This window comes from Lutra lutra, chromosome 7, assembly GCF_902655055.1.
Source record: "Lutra lutra chromosome 7, mLutLut1.2, whole genome shotgun sequence".
NCBI lineage: Eukaryota > Metazoa > Chordata > Mammalia > Carnivora > Mustelidae > Lutra > Lutra lutra.
The window spans coordinates 68,626,095-68,646,740 of NC_062284.1; positions in this window are offsets into that span (position 1 = coordinate 68,626,095).

Consider the following 20,646-nt stretch of genomic DNA (forward strand, 5'->3'; position numbering starts at 1 on the left):
AAAGGCATCTTCTCTTTCTTCCTAAATTCTTTCCATAATTATGTGCATCATCCTATTTTATTGACTGAAAACTTTTAAACTGAAAACTTTTAGTTTATCCTGTCAGTTCATTATCTTCAAGGTAGAGAGTTAAGTCAGGGTGGGGGACAGCTCTTAGCTTTCCATCATGACTCAGGATACCTCCAGTCTCCAAAGGGAAGAATGCAGGGAGGTGCCATTTAAGATGTTTGCCTTTGTAAAACGATGAAAAATTTTAAAAAAATTTAAAGATGTATGGGGCGTTGGCTTTCTCAGTCAGTTAAGCATCCACTCTTGATTTTGGCTCAGGTCATGATCTCAAGATCATGAGATGGAGCTCTGCATTGGGCTCCCTGCTGGGCATGGAGCCTGCTTAAGATTCTCTCTCTCTCTATTCCTCTGCCCTCCCTCCACCTGCCACGAATCCACCCCACCGCCAGCTTACACATGTACACTCCCTCTCTCAAAAAAAAAAAAAAAAAAAAAAAAGATGTGTGCTTTTGTAGTTCCCAAACAACTGGATACTTTCTACAATGTATCATTTCCTTTCCCTTAGAACTGGGGTTTCAAAGTCCTTTTGAATTCAAATTGAAAATTCTTTTCATTCAAAGGAATGAAAATGAGGTCATGATCCCTAGGGTCAGACTTTCTGCACATAGAAAAGGCCCTAAATCCATAGTTTTGTGATGACTTTTTGCCAATGTTTATTCACAGGCGAGTCTTCACACACCTGAATAATTCATACCAGGCGAGGAAATAAGAATAATGGGAACAGAGAGTCATGACCTGTCACTATTAACTACCTATACTGAGTTTGATAATCAGATAGGCTGGAGTCCAGGGTTGAGCCTGAAGCCCCCTAAGTAAGGCACTCTGAGGATGGGGCAGCAAGGCAAATGAAAGAGGCAGATCCTTACCTCCTTCAGAGGCCTCCTTCCTCTGAGCAGCCCATGTCCACTCTTCAGATACCATAACTTGTGCAATGCAGTTCCCATCTTAGAGCTTTTATTTGGCCTTCTGATTTTCACCCCTAGTTTTGTTTTAGGAGCTCTGGATACAACCACTCAAGAATCAGAGTTAGGAACACAGGTCAGGCCATCCTGGGTTTGCTCCTACCACTCATTTTGGCCGTGGGTAAACCGTTTGAAGCTACAGGTTCTTTATGGATAGAATGGGGCTAGAATTAATGTGCTTTTTAGGAATTAAACAAATCTGTAGAGTCCTAAGAAAATGATAAGCATTCAGTAAGTATTAGCTATTGTTTTCATGATTTTTTTTGAAGATTTTATTTATTTATTTGACAGAGAGAGATCACAGCAGACAGAGGCAGGCAGAGAGAGAAAGAGGGAAGCAGGCTCCCTACTGAGCAGAGAGCCCGACACGGGACCCGATCCCAGGACCCCGAGATCATGACCCGAGCCGAAGGCAGTGGCTCAACCCACTGAGCCACCCAGGCACCCTCATGATTATTTTTTAAGAGTCTCCTAAACAAAGTGAATTGTTAGGTATTTGATAGGTAAGAGCCAAGTGATACAAAATCAAAGAAGATGGGAAGACATGCCTATTGCCCACTCACTCTATCCTTTTCCTAGACCACTAGGATACTGGAGATGGGGGCAGACTGTGGGGGCCATAAATAGATGGAAATAGAAGGAAACACAGAGAACATCAAGTGTGTTGAGAGGATATGAATCCTCAAGGGCTAGAATTGCTGATGACCACTGGAGGAGTATTCTTAATGTATACTGAGAACCTTCCTCTTAGTCGAGAGAGGTTCTTCCTCCAGACAAGTTTGATGAGTCTCAAAATCTGGGAAGGACACCAGAGAAAACTGTAGTCTGAAGAATAAGTTCTTCTTTTCTATTGGCAGAAGAGTTCTGGTTAAGTCAATTCAGATAAGATATATCTACTTATTCAAGCTAGCAGGTGTATGACATTTTAAAAGTAGAAATTATCAGTCTATTTCATTAAAAAATTATGAAACCACTTATTAAATTCAATTTAGGTGTCACAAACTTGTATGGCTAGAAGGAAATTTAAAGACAATTTGGTTGAATCCTGTTGTTTGTAGGATGATGTAACTCAGGTTCGGAAAGGCCAGAGGACTTGCTCATAGTCACATTGCAATTTTGACCAGATAGCCAAAATAAAAATCAGCTAAAACAGACAAACAGTTGGCTTGGCTTTTAAATTTTTATTAACTCAGACTTGATCAATCAAATTAGTTTTGAAATGTAAATAGAGATTAAGAAATACTCGTAAGTAAATGGAAAGAAAATAAAGACTTGTATTGTATTTATACTGCTTTTTTCTTTTCCAAAGGATAATGTTTATAAAGCCTTGTTGATTCTCACACCATAAACTTTGAGAAGGTAGTTTTACTTTTTCCTCCTCAATTTTTTCTTTTTCTTTAAACATGGGAGAACAACGTGGTAGAACACAGTTTATTTGGGTCCTGTTATTCCCAGACCTCCGCTCCTCTCCTGTCCATCAAAGAGGAGCCTGACCCTCCATACCCTACCTCTAATCAGCTCCCCAAAAGGAGAGTAGCCAATCTAGAGAAAACAAAATTGAGTGTAGGTAGAGGAGGAAGAAGAAAAGGCAGAAAAAGTCTTAGTGGTTCTAAAAACAAAGTTCAACTGAGTAAATTTGACGACCCAAGTGGCTTTAGTCAATGATTCGTGAATCAGGGGACATCCCATATGGAAAGGCACTCTAAAGGACTAAGAAAGGGAAAGGTTTTTAAAGGCAGGACAAAGAAGTCATAAACAAAACAAAACAAATCATTTCGGGCAAGGTCACCTTCTTTTGGGGGAACTAAAGGGTCTTACCAGGTGTATTTCCTTACCTGGGCTGACTAGGAAATTCCAGACTGACTGGTTAAGATTACATTCCTGGAGAAGGTTGAAACTGCAATTAGGTGAGATATTGAGCCCCAGTCTTAGGCCTAGCACAAGAGATTCCATTTTGAGTCTGTGGTTTTCTTTTTTTAACAGTGGTTTGAGGTGGAGGAAGACAAATTTTATCAGAGAGTTTGAGTAATCTGTTTGAAACTGTATATTTCAGTCTCCTTCAATAGCCTCTTACAGAATTTCTTTCTGATTACTTTTGCTTTTAAAATCTGCTTGTACCAAAGAGCACTACTATAAAACTGAACCTCCCTAGAAACCGTTCTGCAGGTTTATGAGGGTTATAAACTATGGTTTACTGAAGCCAGTTTGTTTGCTCACAAAAGCAAATTCTGTGCATTTCTTCCAAATAGCATTTAGTGGCTTCTCATAGGTAGCTTGTAATTGGCCATAGTGGGAATATTTACACCACAGAAATTGGCAAACACTGCAAATTAAGATTTGTTTTTCTCCCCCTAAAGAGCCAGTTTACCAACAACCTGGACAAAAAAAGCACAATGAGAAAAGAATCCTTCCAATTCTCACATTCAGATTTTTTTTTTTTTTAAATCAAGATAGCTGTGTTCTCCTTTGGACTCTCTCCATTTAAAATAAATGCTTCTAAAAATATAGCATTGGGAACTGGAAGATAAGCAATAGAAAGCTAACTTCTCCATTCTTTCAAGTAGTAACTCTAGTGCCATTTGCTGTAGTTAACTCAGTGTGTTAGAATGTGTCACTAACAAAACAGAAAAGTCATTGTATCAATCCTGACAGTCCAGTTTTCTTCATTCCAAGAGAAAAACCAGACTTTTTTCCAAGGTCACTTTCCATACACCAGAACATTAGCAGTTAGTTGTTTGTTTCAGGAACACTGAACAAGTGAGGTCAAGGAGGAGAGGTTGAGGGAATGTCTATAGTTCCATTCAAACCCATCCCCCACCATTAAAATCACAGTATGTGCTATAACAATTAATGAATAGCAACTCCTAACATATGAAAACAATTTTTTATTTCTTAAATACTTAAATTTATTATTAAATTTATAGCATTCTTCTAGGAGCCTTGGTACCTATAAAATATATGTTTTTAAATTTAATTATTAGAGAGCTAGAGCATGAGTTGGGGGAGGTGGAGAGCTGCGGGAGAAGAGGACTCCCTGCCGAGCAGGGAGCCCAGCAACGTGGGGCTCAATCCCAGGACCCCAGGACCATGACCTGAGCCAAGGGCAGACTCTTAACCAACTGAGCCACTCAGTCGCCCCACCTATAAAATATTTTTTAAAAGGATTCTTGTCCTCTTTCTGTCATGAATATCTTTGAAAATAATGAAGTGACATACCCCCAAACTGGAAAAACACATAAAAGTGTGTCTCCAACTTCAGTTAACTCCAGGCTATGAACCCTACCTGTAGGTGAGGTCCCTGTTCTCTAGGCATTTGCAGTCTCCTTGGGGGAATGTTTTTGGAGAACTTCTGATCTGAAAGTCCCTTAAAAATCTATTAACACATTTTGTGCATGATTTTAGAAGTTGCATCATTTTCCTCTTGGGTAAATTCAACTTACAAGAAAAAAAAGTCAAAGGCTATTTGGCACCAAAGTTGATAAATCAAGTGGGCAAGGAAATAAATATTAACTTTTTGCGGGGGAGGGGGGAAGGCAGAGAAAGAGTTAATAGTGCCTTTTCTCTTTCTGACTCATAAACTTGCTCTATCACAGACTCCAAAAGAAGATTTCTGGAAAAAGATCTGGGCAATGTAATGTCATCAGAATAAGTGGGTATCTTCTACTCATCTCTATAACAAATAGTTATTGGGCAGATGACAAGGGAAATTGCTCATTTGGATGCTTAAGTTCTTAAATCCCATGACTTTAACTGAAAGAAATCAATCTTATTACTATAGATCCTATTTCTAATAGTTAACATGTATCAAACTTTCATCATAAAGCAGGTACTGTGTTAAATGCTTTCCATGCATTCAGCTAAACTCTGTGAGTTAAATGTATATCATTGTTATCTTTAATTAATAAATGAGAAACCTGAGGCTTTGAGGGGTTAAGTAAGCAGCAGCCTGCTTGAGACATGAGTCTTCCTCTCAATCTCGTGCTCTTAAAAACCATTAAGAGTGCTTCCTCCTGTCCACATATGAAAATCATTTACCACCTTCCATCACTAAATGAAAAGTTAACAAAATGAAGCAGGTGAGAATTGAAACAGGAGTTCAAAAAGAAGTAGCCACCTGCCTGGGCTGTGATGTAAGAGATCTGGGTGGAAGAGGCAAAACTTCAGCTCAACAGAATTAGGACAGAGGAAAAGGGCGTGGTTGTGGGCAGCAGCGTTAGGAAGGGCAAAGGTACAGCAAGGTGATTTGCTAAGGCAGAACACAAAGGAACAGAATAGAACAAGCAGAATGGCAGCAGGGGAGACAAATGAATCCTAGTGGTCATGGTAGCTAAGGGAGACAAGGTAGCAATTACAAAACAAAAAAGAGCAGCCATGTTGCCATCTAAACTCAGGAGCAGAAACCAAGAAATCACATCTAAGACAGAGGTTTTTCACTCTAAAGTTTTAGGGAAACTTAAAAAAAAAATAAAATCTCAGTCCCGGGCCCAGATTATACCCCAGATCAATGCATCTGGATTTCTAGAGATGGAGCCCAAGCCTCAGTTTGTTTGGTTCATTTTAAGTTCCCCAAGGATAAAAGTCACTGGTCTAGTACCTTTAGTTAAAGTAGATGAAGTAGAGAAGAAATGAAGTTTCAGTATGTGAAACACAATTTGGCAATCTGAGAAGCAGACCAGGAAGAGGGACATAAACAGAGAGGTAGGATGGACACAAACATGGGCTGGTGCCAAGAGACCAGATGAAGCCGGAGAGCCATGGCAGAAGTGGACCCTATGTGTATACAACAGGTACTTGGATTCAAACCAACTCTGCTCACTCCAAATGGATAGAGAACTTCAGAGAGTACAGACACTTGATTACAAGGAGAGACTCTACCCATGTTAACTATGGGACCCTAGGCAAGTTACTGACTTTTGTAAGCTTCAGTGCTCTCATCTATAAAATGGGAGTGTTAATTATCTCTCCTTCAGGAATATACATGCATGCAAGGCATAGGAGGAAGAGTATAAGCTGATGGTCCTCTAGCCTCGAGGTGTCAATTCTAAAACAGGTGGAAAACTGAAGTGAAAAGTGCACATTCCTGAGGATGAGAAGATGGTAATAGAAAAGTAGATTGGTGTCAGGTAGTAGGAGAGCCCACTCACTTTTTTGTAGTAATGATGAGGAAAGAGAAGAACATTTTTGGAAAGCACTGTGGAAAAATACATCACAAGCCAAAAAGATGTTTATACCATTTTATCCAATAATCCCACTCTTGGAATTTATCCTAGAGAAATAAATCAACAAGAAAAAGGAGCTGCAGTGTATAAAGATCTATAATGTAAAAGAATGGAAACAACCTAAACTGCCAAATATAGGTAGGTCAATGGCTAAATAAATTGTTACACATCAATTCAATGGAATAGGAATTTCGGGATTAAGCAAACTTATCTGATTCATCTTCTAATTTTTAAAAATTCATCCTTAATTATACAAACAATTCTTAAAAACATTTAAAAATAGAGGAAATGCTGAAAGTCCCCTTGACCAGTATTAGTTTCCTATCTAAAGATGGCCACTGTTGGTATGGACTCTCCCAGACAATTTACATATTTACACACAAACACACCAACAATATATATATATATATATATATATATATATATGCTGATATATGCATATACACATATATACTTACATATTTTTTTTATCTATCCAGCTATATATTTTGTTCAGAGTGTGTGTTAGGAGAATGCTGTCTTGCTGTACTTGTTTTTCTGCAACTTTTTGTTTGCTTGTTTACTTAGCAACAAGCCTTGGAAGTATTCCATGTCAGTATTGATCAAAAGATAGAACACATTCTTTCTAAGAATAAATATATCATAATTTATGTAACATTTCCAAATACTGATGAGCAGTTATGTGGTCTTCAATTTGCATGATTACAAATGTTACAGTGCACATCCTTGGTTTTGTCTCCTGAAGCACGTAACAGCTGTTTCTTAAAAGTAGATATGGAAAAGTGAAATAGTTGGTGTAGAGGATCTATGCATTTAAAATGTTAATAGTTAAATGCCTATGGGCACCTGGGTGGCTCAGTCACTTAAGTGGCTGTGTTTGGCTCAGGTCATGGCCCCAAGGTCCTGGGATCAAGCCCCATATTGAGCTGCCTACTCAGCAAGGAGTCTCTCTCTGCCCCCCTTTACCCCTGCTCATGTTCACTTGCACTCTCTCTCTTTCTGTCAAATAAATTAATAAAATCTTAAAAAAAAAAAAAAGAATGCCATTCTTTAAAAAAAAAAAAAAAATAGTTAAATGCCTGCTCTGGCTTGCACTTGGCTAGCAAGAGAGGGAAATCTTCATTGTCCTACATCTTACTCTAAAGTGGGTATTAGCAAACTTTTTACTGTTGCCAATCTGCTAGGTGAAAATAATAACATTGCTTTAATTTGCATTTCTTGACTTTTTGTTAGGGTAAGCCTCTCTTTTGGCCATTTATATTTCCTCTTTGGTATGCTTCCTGTTCATCACCTTTGCCAGTTTGTCCATTTTATCATCATTTTGATATCTCTGTCACATAGGACAGTCATTTTTAAATAAGTGCTCAACTATTAAGTGAATTAAATTATACTATTAAAAATTAGAGGTAACGCCTCCATAGAAACAGAGTATTTATGACACAGTGTTACAGTGAAAGGAATATAAATTATGTGCAACATGCAATGACATCCATACATTTGGACATAGGCTGGAAGGGAACACCTAAAATAACAATAAAACCAGAAATAGTTGTTAACATTAGTATAGCGCTTAACACGTGCTAAGCACTAAACAAAACGTTTTACACATATTAATATCTTTATTCCTTACAACAGTCCCTAATAGATTTCTCTGAACTTGCTAAAAATCGCATTTTGCTTAAGTAGGAAAGCCAAGGCTTGATAAACCTGGGCAGTCTTGTTCCAGAGGCTGCATTCTAAACTACTGCATTACACTAACATAACTTTGTTTTTGATTAAGCAATAATTTTCAGTTTACTAGATGGAACAGACTTGCAACATAGTCTGCAAAATATAGCTTTTTAAAAAAATATTTCTTTAGCATTTCATGATATTTTTACAATGGGAAATATCAGTGAGAGGTCAGGGGGCCTTTTCTCTGATGGTTCTTTTCAGTCAGGGTATCTGCACCCTCTGAGAGTCATTGTGGTCCTCTCTTTGGCAAATTCATAAACTCTATTTTGACAGTATATCCATGTGGCGAGAGCCCAGGGAACTGAGCTATGTTAACCAAACCCACAAGAGACTGACTAATAAACCAGAACAATATCAATTTTGCTCACTTATATGGAGAGCTTTCATTGCCAAGAGAAATGCAATTTTCATGGTAGTCCAAGCATGTTCTTCTTGCTGGAAAAGTCTAAACTGGAAACCAAACTAAAGATTAAAAAGTTGTCCCATGAAAGCAGAGTCAAAGCAAAGGTAACTGAATGAGCTTGGAAATAGAGTCATCACAGAGCAGTTAGAAAGAATCCCAGTCTATCAACACAGATATATAGGAATAATGACTCTTTTTTATAATTTATAAAATATATACTCTTCTTCCTGCCACAAAGCTACCAGGAAATCTAATTCCAGCCATTTTCTTGTTTCCCATCATCTCAGTGATTTCTGGAATCTTATGCAAAGCCACGCCCATGGAGGTGGGGCTGGGTCACATTGCACATCATGAGATCCTCCATCATCAGGCCACCGAAGTCGCCAGTGAGATATCCTCCATCTTTTCCAGCATCTGCTTCTGTGCCATTCCTGGTGTGCCTCTGCTCAGGGCCAAAGCTCCCTGGTATAGCCTAATGACCATCCCACACAGTCCTCTTGATATGTCCTCTTGATTAGGGACATGGTAGCCTTCTATCACTTCCCAAACCAGGAGAACTGCTCTTCTAGGTTGTGGAAAATCCTGTCTTCATGGTTCTGGCCAGACAACTTTTAAATACTGAATCCAGTTCTCTCTCTAGGCTTGTGTACCCAAATCTAAGACGACTATTAGGACAGTTTCTTGTTTTTGTGCTGGTAGACTTCTCCCCTGACATAATGAATACAGAGACAACTGTTGATTCGGAATTGAAGTGGGAAGCTAAAAATACTAAAAACCAAGTACAGATCTATGCAGATTAGATAGGTAGATATGAATAATAACTCAAGTTATGCTGCCACATAATCTCATTTAGGGATAAGAATATCCAAGGATCTCTCTCTCTTTCTTTCTTTCTTTTTTTTAAAGATTTCATTTATTTATTTGACAGAGATCACAAGTAGGCAGAAAGGCAGGCAGAGAGAGAAAGGAAGAAGCAGGTTCCCTGCTGAGCAGAGAGCCCGATGTGGGGTTCAATTCCAGGACCCTGGGATCATGACCTGAACCGAAGGCAAAGGCTTTAACCCACTGAGCCACCCAGGTGCCCTAAGAATCTCTCTTTCTTGGACACTATTGGTACAGTTAGGTCTCTAGTAGCCACTGCCTTTTTTTTCCCAAGTTGTACAAATCCTCTGTCCTTCCTTGGCTACTCTGAGACACCTAGTGCATTCATTCTCCATCACATTTTTATTCTGTTGCTGTTCCTGCAGCTATCCCATGGACAACCAGGGCCATCTGCCTACATAACTATTTTGGGGATGTAGGAAAGTCTCATTTGTTCCCCGTGACTCAACAAAAGGGTAGCTGGAGTAGCACTATTGGGGTCTTGCTCCCCTAAGGATAGAGCCAACTTCATGCACATGCAACCTATACAGTCACATAGGACACCGCATTTGGTTTAAAGCATTTCTATCATCATCCTTAAATTATTTTTCTTTTTTAAATTTTTTTGTTAAGGATTATTTATTTATTTATTTGACAGAGAGAGAGATCACAGGTAGGCAGAGAGGCAGGCAGAGAGAGCCTGATGCAGGGCTCAATCCCAGGACCTGGGATCATGACCTGAGCCGAAGGCAGAGGCTTTAACCCAGTGAGCCACCCAGGCGCCCCTCTTTTTTAAATTTTAATTCCAGTATAGATAATGTACAGTGTCATTTTAGTTTCAGGTGTACAGTATAGTGACTCAGGGTTCATCATGGTAAGTGTATTCTTGTTCCCTTCACCTGTTTCACCCATTTCCACCACCCCACCCCCCACCCCCCAAGAACCATCAGTTTTCTATAGTTAGAAATCTGGTTTTTTGTATTTTTTTTCCTCTGTTCATCTTTTTTGTTTCTTATATTCCAAATATAAGTGAAATCGTATGTTATGGTCCTTCTCTGACTGACTTATTTCACTTAACATGGTACCCTCTAGATCCATCCCTATTGGAAATGGCAAGATTTCATTCTTTTTCCAGGCTAAGTAATATATATACATATGTGTTTGTATATATGCATATAAAATCACTTTTTAAAAAGATTTTATTTTTAAGTAATCTCTAAACCCAACTTGCAGCTAAAATTACCAACCTGATAGCAGTTGCATGCTCTACTGACTGAGAGAGCCAGTGCCCCTGTGTACTGCTTATTTACACATTCATCTGTTGATGGACATGTGGGCTGCCTTTATATTTTGACTATTGTAAATAATGTTGACATAAACATAGGGGTGCATGTATCTTTTCAAATTAGTTTTTTTTTTCATATTCTGTGCGTAAAAAATAGTAGAATTACTGGGTCATATCATATTTTTATTTTTAATTTTTTGAGGAATCTCCATACTGTTTTTCAGAGTGGCTACACCAGTTTGTGTTCCCACTAACACTGAACAAGGGTTCCTTTTTCTCCATATCCTAGCCAACAATAGTTGTTTCTTGTGTTTTTTATTTTAGCCAGTCTGACAGGTATGAGGTGTTATCTCATTTTGGTTTTCATTTGCACTTCCCTGATGATGAGTGACATTGAGGCTCTTCATGAATCTGTTGGCCATCTGTATGTCTTTTTCGGAGAGATGTCTGTTTATATCTTCTGCCCACTTTTTAATTGGATTATTTGGGGGGTTTTTTGGTGTTGAGTTGCATAAGTTCTTTATATATTTTAGATACTAAACTTCTATCAGACATGTCATTTTCAAATATCTTCTCTCATTTAGTAGGCTGTCCTTTAGTTTTATTGATTGCTTCCTTCATGGGTAGAAGCCTGTTATTTTGGTATAGTCCCAATAGTTTATTTTTGCTTTTGTTTCCCTTGCCTCAGTGGACATACCTAGAAAAATGTTGCTATAGCTGATGTCAGAAAAATTACTGCCTGTGCCCTCTTCTAGGACTTTTATGGTTATGGGTCTCACATTTAGGTCCTTGATCCATTTTGAGTTTATTTTTGTGTATGGTATGAGAAAGTGGTCTAGTTTCATTCTTTTTCATGTGACTATCCAGTTTTCCCAACACATATGTTAAAGAGACTGTCTTTTTCCCATTGCATATTCTTTCCTTTGTTGGATACTGATTAACTATATAATTGTGGGTTTATTTCTGGGCTCTCTCTTCTGTTCTAATGATCTGTGTGTCTCTATTGCCAGTACCATACTGTTTTGATTACTACAACTTTGTGGTGTATCTTGAATGTATCTGGTGGTGTACCTCCAGTTTTGTTTTTCTTTTTCAAGATTGTTTTGGCTATTCAGGGTCTATTGTGGTTCCATACAAACTTTAGGATTTTTTTTTCCTGTGGAAAATGCTGATGGTTTTTTGATAGGGATTGCATTAAATCTGTAGATTACTTTGGGAAGTATGGACATTTTAACAGTATTTGTTCTTCTTACACATGAGCATGGAATATCTTTCCATTTATTTGTGTCAGCTCCGATTTCTTTCATCGATGTCTTACAGTGTTAAGAGTATGGGTCTTTCACCTCCTTGATTAAGTTTATTTCTAGATTTTATTATTTTTGGTGCAATTGTAAATGGGACTGCTTTCTTAATTTCTACTTCTGCTACTTCATTATTAGTGTATAAAAATGCAAAGGATTCCTGTATATTGATTTTGTATCCTATGACGTTACTGAATCCGTCTATCTGTTCTGAGTTTCTTGGTGGAGAGTGTAGGGTTTCCTGTTAATAGTACCATGTTATTTGCAAAGAGTGAAAATTTTACTTCTTCCCTTACCAATTTGGATGCTTTTTATTTCTTGTCTGATTGCTTTGGCTAGGACTTCTACTGCTATGTTTAATAAAAGTGGTGAGACTGGACATTCTTATTCCTGATCTTAGGGCAAAAGCTCTAGTTTTTCACCATTAAGTATGATGTTACCTGTGGCAAATGGCATTTATTTTGTCAAGGTATATTCCCTCTAAACCTACTTTGTTGATGGTTTTTTTCTTTTTCATGAATTGTACTTTGTCAATTACTTTTTCTGCCTCTATTGAAATGATCATGTGACTTTTATTCTTTCTCTTATTGATGTGATGTATCATGTTGATTGAATTATAAACATTGAAGCATTTATTCCAGGAATAAACCCCATTTGATTGTGGTGACTAATTTTTTTCACTGCATTATTGGATTTGGTTTGCTAATATTTTGTTGAGGATTTTTGCAGCTATGGTCATCAGAGATATTAGCCTGTAGCTCTCTTTACTTGTAGTATCTTTATCTGGTTTGGTGTTAAGGTAATTCTGGCCTCATAGAATGGATTTGAAAGCTTGCCTTCCTCTTTGGATTCCTTTTTGGAGTCATTTGAGAAGAATAGACATTAACTCTTCTTTAAGTGTTTGGTAGAATTCACCTGTGAAACCATCTGGTCCTGGATTTTTTGTTTCTTGGGAGTTTTTTGGTGACTAATTCAATGTCAGTGTTGGTAATTGGTCTGTTCAATTTTCCTATTTCTTCCTGCTTCAGTTTTGGGAGGTTATATAATTCTAGCAATTCACCCATTTCTTCTAAGTTCAATTTGTTGGCCTATAATTTTTCATGATATTCTCTTGTAATCCTTTGTATATCTGTGGTGTTGGTTGTTTCTCCTCTTTCATTTTTTGTTTTATTTACTTGAGTCCTTGCTCTCTTTCTCTCTCTTCTGGGGAGTCTGGCTAAAGGTTTATCAATTTTGTTGATCTTTTCAAAGAACCAGCTCCTGGCTTCTGGTTTCATTGATCGGTTCTATTGTTTTTTGTTGTTGTTTTGTTTTGTTTCTGTTTTAAGTTTCTATTTCATTTATTTCTTCTCTAATCTTTATTATTTCCTTCCTTCTTCTGGTTTTGGATTTTGTTCTTCTTTTTCTAGCTCCTTTGGGGGTTAGGTTACGTTGTTTGAGATTTTTTCTTATTACTTGAGGTAGGCCTATATTGCTGTAAATTTTCCTCTTAGGACAACCTTTGCTGTATCCCAAAGATTTTAGACCATTGTGTTTTCATCTTCATCTGTCTGCTTGTATTTTTTTTAATCTCCTTTTTGATTTCTTGGTTGACCCATTTATTGTTTAGTAGCATGTTATTTAGCCTCCATGTATTTGTGTTTTTTCCAGACTTTTTCTTGTGGTTGATTTCTAGTTTCATAGCATTGCAGTTGGAAAAGATGCATGGTATGACTTCAATCTTTTTAAATTGTTGAGTCTTATTTTGTGGCCTAATATGTGATCTGTTTTGGAGAATGTTCCATTTACACTTGAGAAGATTGTGTATTCTATTGTTTTAGGATAGAATGTTCTGAATGTATCTGTTAGATCTGTCTGAATTGATGTTTCATTTAAAGCCACTGTTTCCTTGTTGATTTTCTGTTTGGGATGATCTATCCTTTGATGTAAGTGGGGTGTTAAAGTCCCCTACTATTATGGTATTACTATCAATTACTTCCTTTATGTTTATTATTGGTAGCTTTATGTATTTGGGTGCTCCCATGTTGGGTACATAAATATTTACAATTGTTATAACTTCTTGTTCGATTGCTCCTTTTATTACTATGAAATATCCTTCTTTGTCTCTTGTTATAGTCTTTGTTTTAAAGTCTATTTTGTCCAATATAAGTATTCCTACCCTAGCTTTCTTTTCACTTCCATTTGCATGATAATTGCATTTTCATCCTTCCACTTTGAATTTCGAGGCATTTTTAGGTCCGGAATGAGTCTCCTGTCCATAGCATATGGATAGATCTTGCTCTTTTTATCCATTACATCACCCTATGTCTTTTGATTGGGGTATTTAGTTCCTCTACATTCAGAATAACTATTGACGGTATGTACTTACTGTCATTTTGTTACTTGTTTTATGGTGGTTTTTGTAGTTCTTCTCTGTTTCTTTCTTCTCTTGTTCTCTTCTCTCACAGTGGGCTTCACTAAAGAAATACTGTCAGTAAAGAAATACTTGGATTCCTTTCTCTTTTTTGCATATCTATTATGAGTTTTTGATTTGTGGTTATCAGTAAGTTTATATAAAATGTCTTTTATGCATATAGTTGTCTATATTAAGTTGATGGTCACTTAAATTTGAACCCAATTTCTATTCCTCATCCTTCCATGTCTTAGGCATATGGTGGCATACTTTACATTCTTTTATTTTTTTAATCTCTTGCAACCAAGGGATTTATTTTTTTAAAGGTATACTTAATTTTACTTGTGATTCCTACTTTTTTTTACTCCTACTTATGGCTTTTCCTTTCCACTCAAAGAGTACTCTTTCATATTTCTTGTAGGGCTGGTCATGAATCCTTTTAACTGTTATTTGCCTGGAACTCCTTTTTCTCTCCTCTATTCTAAATAGTAGCTTTGCTGAATAGAGTATTCTTGGCTACAGAGATTTTTCTTTCAGCACTTTGAATTTATCATGCCAGTCTCTTCTGGCCTTGAAAATTTTTGCTGAGAAATCAGCTGGTAGCCTTTTTGGGTTTCCCTCATATGTAACTATTTGCTTTTTTCTGCTGCTTTTATATAATTTTTTTACTTTTTTATTAACATATAATGTATTATTAGCCCCACAGGTATAGGTCTATGAATTGCCAGGTTTACACACTTCAGAGTATTCACCATAGCACATACCTTCCCCAATGTCCATAACCCCACATCTCTCTCCCTACCCCCCCACCTGGCAACCCCCAGTTGTTTGATGAGATTGAGTCTCTGATGGTTTGTCTCTCTCCCGATGCCATATTATTTCATTTATTCTTTTCCTACCCCCCAATCCCCCCATGTTGCCTCTCAACTTCCTTATATCAGGGAAATCATACAATAATTGTCTTTCTCTGATTGACTTATTTTGCTAAGCATAATACCCTCTAGTTCCATCCACGTCGTCACAAATGGCAAGATTTCATTTCTTTTGATGGCTGCATAGTATTCTATTGTATATATATATATATATATATATATATATATATATATATATATAACACATCTTCTTTATCCATTCATCAGTTGATGGACATCTAAGTTCTTTCCATAGTTTGGCTATTGTGGACATTACTGCTATAAATACTTGGGTTCTCTGCTGCTTTTAAAATTCTCTCTTTATCACTACCTTTTGCTGTTTTAATTACTATGTATCTTGGTGTGGGCCTTCTTGGGTTGGTTTTGTGGAGACTCTCTGTGCCTCGTGGATATGAATTTCTGCTTTCTTCCCCAGACACAGTAAGTTTTCAACTATTATTTCTTTAAATAAATTTTCTACACCCTTTTTTCTCTCTTCTCCTTCTGTGAGCCCTATAATCCCAATGTTATTACACTTAATTGTGTTTCTGACTTCACTTAGCCTCATTTATTATTATTTTCTCTCATAATAACCATTTATTATTATTCTTTTCTCTCTCTCTCTCTCTCTCTCTCCTTGTTCAGCTTGATTGCTTTCCATTACTCTGTCCTCCAGGTCAATAATCTGTTCTCATGCATTCTCTAATGTACTAATTATTCCATCTGGTATATTTTTAATTTCAGTTATTGTGTTCTTTATCTCTGATCTTTTTTTAATGTTTTCTATGTCCTTTTTGAGGATCTCATTGGTCCTCCACTCTTTTATAAAGCCCACTGAGGGGGCGCCTGGGTGGCTCAGTGGGTTAAGCCGCTGCCTTCGGCTCAGGTCATGATCCCAGGTCCTGGGTTCAAGCCCCACATCGGGCTTTCTGCTCAGCAGGGAGCCTGCTTCCTCCTCTCTCTCTGCCTGCCTCTCTGCCTACATGTGATTTCTCTCTGTCAAATAAATAAATAAATAAATAAATAAAATAAAGCCCACTGAGTATCTTTATAACCATTTTTTTTAACCATTGCTTTAAATTGTCTATGAGGCCTATCACATATCTCTGTTTCATTTTGCTCTCTTGCTGTGATTTTGTTCTATTCTTTCACTGGGGCATTTCCTCTGTCTCTTCATTTTATCCAACACTTTGTGTGTTTCTGTGTTTTTGGAAAGTCAGCTATGTCTCCTGCTCTAGAAAGTAGTGTCCTTATGAAGAAGAGGTCCTGTAGTGCCCTATAGTGCAATGTCCCCTATTCATCAGAACCTGGTGCTTTAGGGGTGTCTCTTATGTGTGTTGTTGGCACCCTGCTGTTGTGGCTGACCCACTTTTGCCTTCAGTCCAGTCATCTGCAATATCTCTCTTTGCCTGTAGGAGGAGGGTTTGGTTCCTGTCTTACTGGGCCAATCAGGGGGCTGCCTAGACTTGACATTTCCCTAACAGTAGGACTGAACTGTATGGCAAATGCTGGCGCCACAGTTGGACTGGTGTGGATGGTTATTTTACCCCTCTCCCTGGTGGCAGGAGTCACTTTAGAAAGGTGTTGGCCTCTGTTGAGGCTGCTTTCACACTGCCAGTCCTGTGGCATCACTTGGAGTGGGCTCCAGCCAAGGGATTATTGGAAGGGGCAAGTGGTAGGAGTGTGCAGGGGTGGTGTGCACATGCCAACAAGATCCACTCTGGTCTACTGTTGAGGGGACCTTCAGTCACCTGCAAAAAAATATGCTGAGACTTGCCCAGTTGGAGAGGGTGGATCTACAGAAATGGCACAGAGCAGATTGTTAGCAAACTTGGTGGAAAGTATTGGAGCTGCACTGGTTCCCAAAGGTGTCTATGTGTGTAGGCTGGGGTGTGAGGGAGGGAAGTGGGGCCTCCCTACTCTTTTGTTCTTGGAGAGGTCTCCCAAAAATCCCTGCCTCTACCGCATAGGCTCTGAGATTAGTAAATATATCCCCTTCCATACATCCCAGGGATTTTTCAAACTGCTGCTTCCATGCTATATCCTGAGGGGCTGTTTGTTGTGTTGTCTCTTTAAGGCAATGACTCTGCCCTCCCGGCTTTCCTAGAACTGAGCCTGCTGATTTTTAATGTTCCGGATATTAAGCCCCATTGATTGTTGGACCCCTCTGGCTTTCAAAGCCAAATGTTACAGGGATCTGTCTCCCCATGCAGGTCTTCCATGCCTAGGGTGCCTGGTATGGGGGTCAGACCCATGGCTTTCCTCCCTTTGTTTGGCTCCCAATGGTGTCTGTGCCCTTCCTACCCTCTTCAATGTGTCCTCTTTTCTACGTTTAGCTGTGATGAGTATGTTCTGCCAGTCTTCAGGTCATTTTCTGAGGTATGTACAGTGATACAGTTGTTATCCTGTTGTATCTTTGTGACAAGGTGAGTTTAGGATTTTCCTACTCTTCCATCTTCCTTGGAAGTTCCATCTTTAAATTCTCAACAAATTTTTAACAGAGGGTCTATACTTTCATTTTGCAGTGGGCCCCACAAATTTTGTAGCTGACTCTGCCAAAGGGTTATCATTTCAAAAGGGAATTTGCCATGTCTGCATTTGGAGACCTGTGTCCAGGGTTTCTGAGACTGAGAAACTGTGAAGAGAAATATGATTTTGATTGCATTTAAAAATTCAATTAATAGATAATTTTGTTAGGTTTGGTCTTTTTTTTTTTTTCATTTTTCAGGTCTTTTTTTTATGTTCAAAACTCTTGAGCTTTTAGAGTGATTTTAGTAATTCTAACAGTTTCATTTGTGAGCTTTCTCTCTTCTTCATTTATGTCATTTCTCTCTTCTTCATTATGTATCCATACTTTCATTTATGGGTGAGACCCTATATATACAAACTGATTAGAATAATAGAATGTTTGCAGACTGTATGGGGGAATTAATTCAAACAACTATTTTTAGAATGAACAGTGGTTTACTTAGGTGGTGTCTTTCTGCAGCCCAAATGTCCACAGAAGCCTAACTGGACCAAAGCCATGTCAATTAAGTTTCTGTCCCATGCTGACTCATGGGTCAATAGGTATCCCTTGACCATAAGCTTCCCATTAGCTGTGGCATTGGCCTGAGACAAGAGCATGACTCCTAAACTTTGGGATCCCTGATAAGGTTCAGAGAAATTGTCAAGAATCTGTTTTATTAGCCAGTCCTGCTCTATTCCATCCTGGTAATAAAACACTCAAAGAGTTGTGTTTAGGAGTTGTGGATAAAATTGTAACTTCATGTCTCCAAGGAGTTATAGTTTTAAAAAGCATTTATGTTATTTCCTGTGAATAACTCAGGCATGGAGGCTCCAGATCAACATATTGTTATGTCAGCTTGGGAGAGAAGCCACCCTTTCATCTAATATCTATACTTATGGGAATCAACAGATGATTCTGTCTTCAGATGAGGACCTTTGTAACCTTTCAGAGAACTCAGAATGTCTTTCATCACAGAAGAAAGAAGCTGTAGCCTCTCTCCCAAGATGATTTATGGCTCTTGGAGATGAGTTTGGGTACCCAGCCTTTGGCTGGTATACACTGACCTCTGCAATTAGTGCCATGCTGAATTACATATGTCAAGGGCATGTATTGGCCACCAAACCAGGAAAGTCCTGTCTTCTCATTCACACTGTTTCTCTTTATTAAGATTTCTTTTATCTGCCAATAAGGAAATCAGAGGGGTTTTGTTGTGCATGTTTATACAAGCTAGATAGAGAGGTGTTATGGTCTAATGAATGCCGTCCAGTGACAAACTCTGAATTAAGGGACTTACAAAGTGGTGGAAAGAATAGTGGGAGCCAGAACTCCTGGATTTAAGGATCATTTCCCTTTACCAGCTGTCTATCCCAGGACAAGTTATTTAACCTCTCTGAGAGCTCTAATTTTCAAAAGTATTCAAATTGAGGTTAACATACAAATATGCAAATAATATAAAAATTCAGACTGTTTAAAGGGGTTGTTTTGAGGTTTGACATAGATTATTTTGGTGAAAAAGTTTTGTAAATGGTCGTCTTGACAACAAATGGTTATCAAAAATTGAGACAGGTATTATGAAGGGCACATATTGCATGGAGCACTGAGTGTGGTGCATAAACAATGAACTTTGGAACACTGAAAAAAATTAAAAAAGAAAAATGTTGAAACAGGAATATTGTGTGGGTTTTATTAATTCTTAAGACAGTGATCCTCAATCTTGTCTGGTTTTAAAATTCCCAATGTCCAAGCAGCATCCAAATCAATTAAATCAGAATTTGTGGTTTGGAATTCAGAGATCAGTATTTTTTTTTATCATTTAGTATAATTTTATTTATATAAAAGTTGGAAACTGAGGGAAATTAAATTATACTCTTTAGGGCATATACATAGTCTGCAAAGATATAGACAAGCCAAGTTTTATCACAAAGACAAAGATTACCTGAAGAGATCAGTATTTCTTCAGAAATTCTCTAGGTGATTCCAGTATACAGTCAAACTTGAAGACAACACAAGGGGGAACAATAGGTGGAAAAGAAAGCCACTTTCATGGTTTGTTTCATATATCCTGACCAAGCAATTGGTTATAGGTTCCTTCGAGCACCTGGAAGGCTGCTAAGCAAATTGCAGTTGCTAAAGAAATATTGTTTGATAACTCCTCCAAATGACTATGAAGAGAGATGAAAACTCTTCGCAGTAAGTTGGTATTATTGCAACTCTTTTTTAGCCAGTTATTTGGGGAGAAAAGGGCAGTAGTGCCTGTCAAAAAAATTTAAAGGACTCCACATGAAAAATCGGGTGGCATGTTGACCACAACCACATAGAAAGTAATGAAAGAAAGCAGGAGAGAGAGACTATGCTGCCCCGGGGTCTGGCCAGCATGGGTGTGTATGCAGCTTACTTTGCCGGCATGTGGTGTGCAGTAGGCAGGCTTGGTGTCTGGCTAACCATGGAGGATGCCCAGGATAGTGTGAAAGCCTTACAAATGTGTCCACTGAACATCACTGACAAGCAACTGGACTCCAGCTCTCCCATCTGTCTCCAGCACCATTGCCATCAGCCTTCCAAGTCTAGAAAAGCAGCTGTGTAATAAATCACTCAGCAGTCTGGGAAAGTCAAGAGTTTTCTCATGGTGGAGAGGTGGTTACCCTCCAGGTGGTGGTTATCTATGGGAGAGGGACAGGTGTCAATGAGCAGTCCCACACAGGAACTAAGTAAAGGCTTAGGAAGGGTCCCCAAAAACCCTGGAAGAAAGATATTGTTGCACTGGGCTTGGACTTTTTTTAAGATTTTATTTTTTATTATTTATTTGACAGAGAGATCACAAGCAGACAGAGAGGCAGGCAGAGAGAGAGGAGGAAGCAGGCTCCCTGCTGAGCAGAGAGCCCGATGCGGGGCTCGATCCCAGGACCCTGAGATCATGACCTGAGCCGAAGGCAGCAGCTTAACCCACTGAGCCACCCAGGCGCCCCTGGGCTTGGACTTTTATAAATGTGATCACATTTA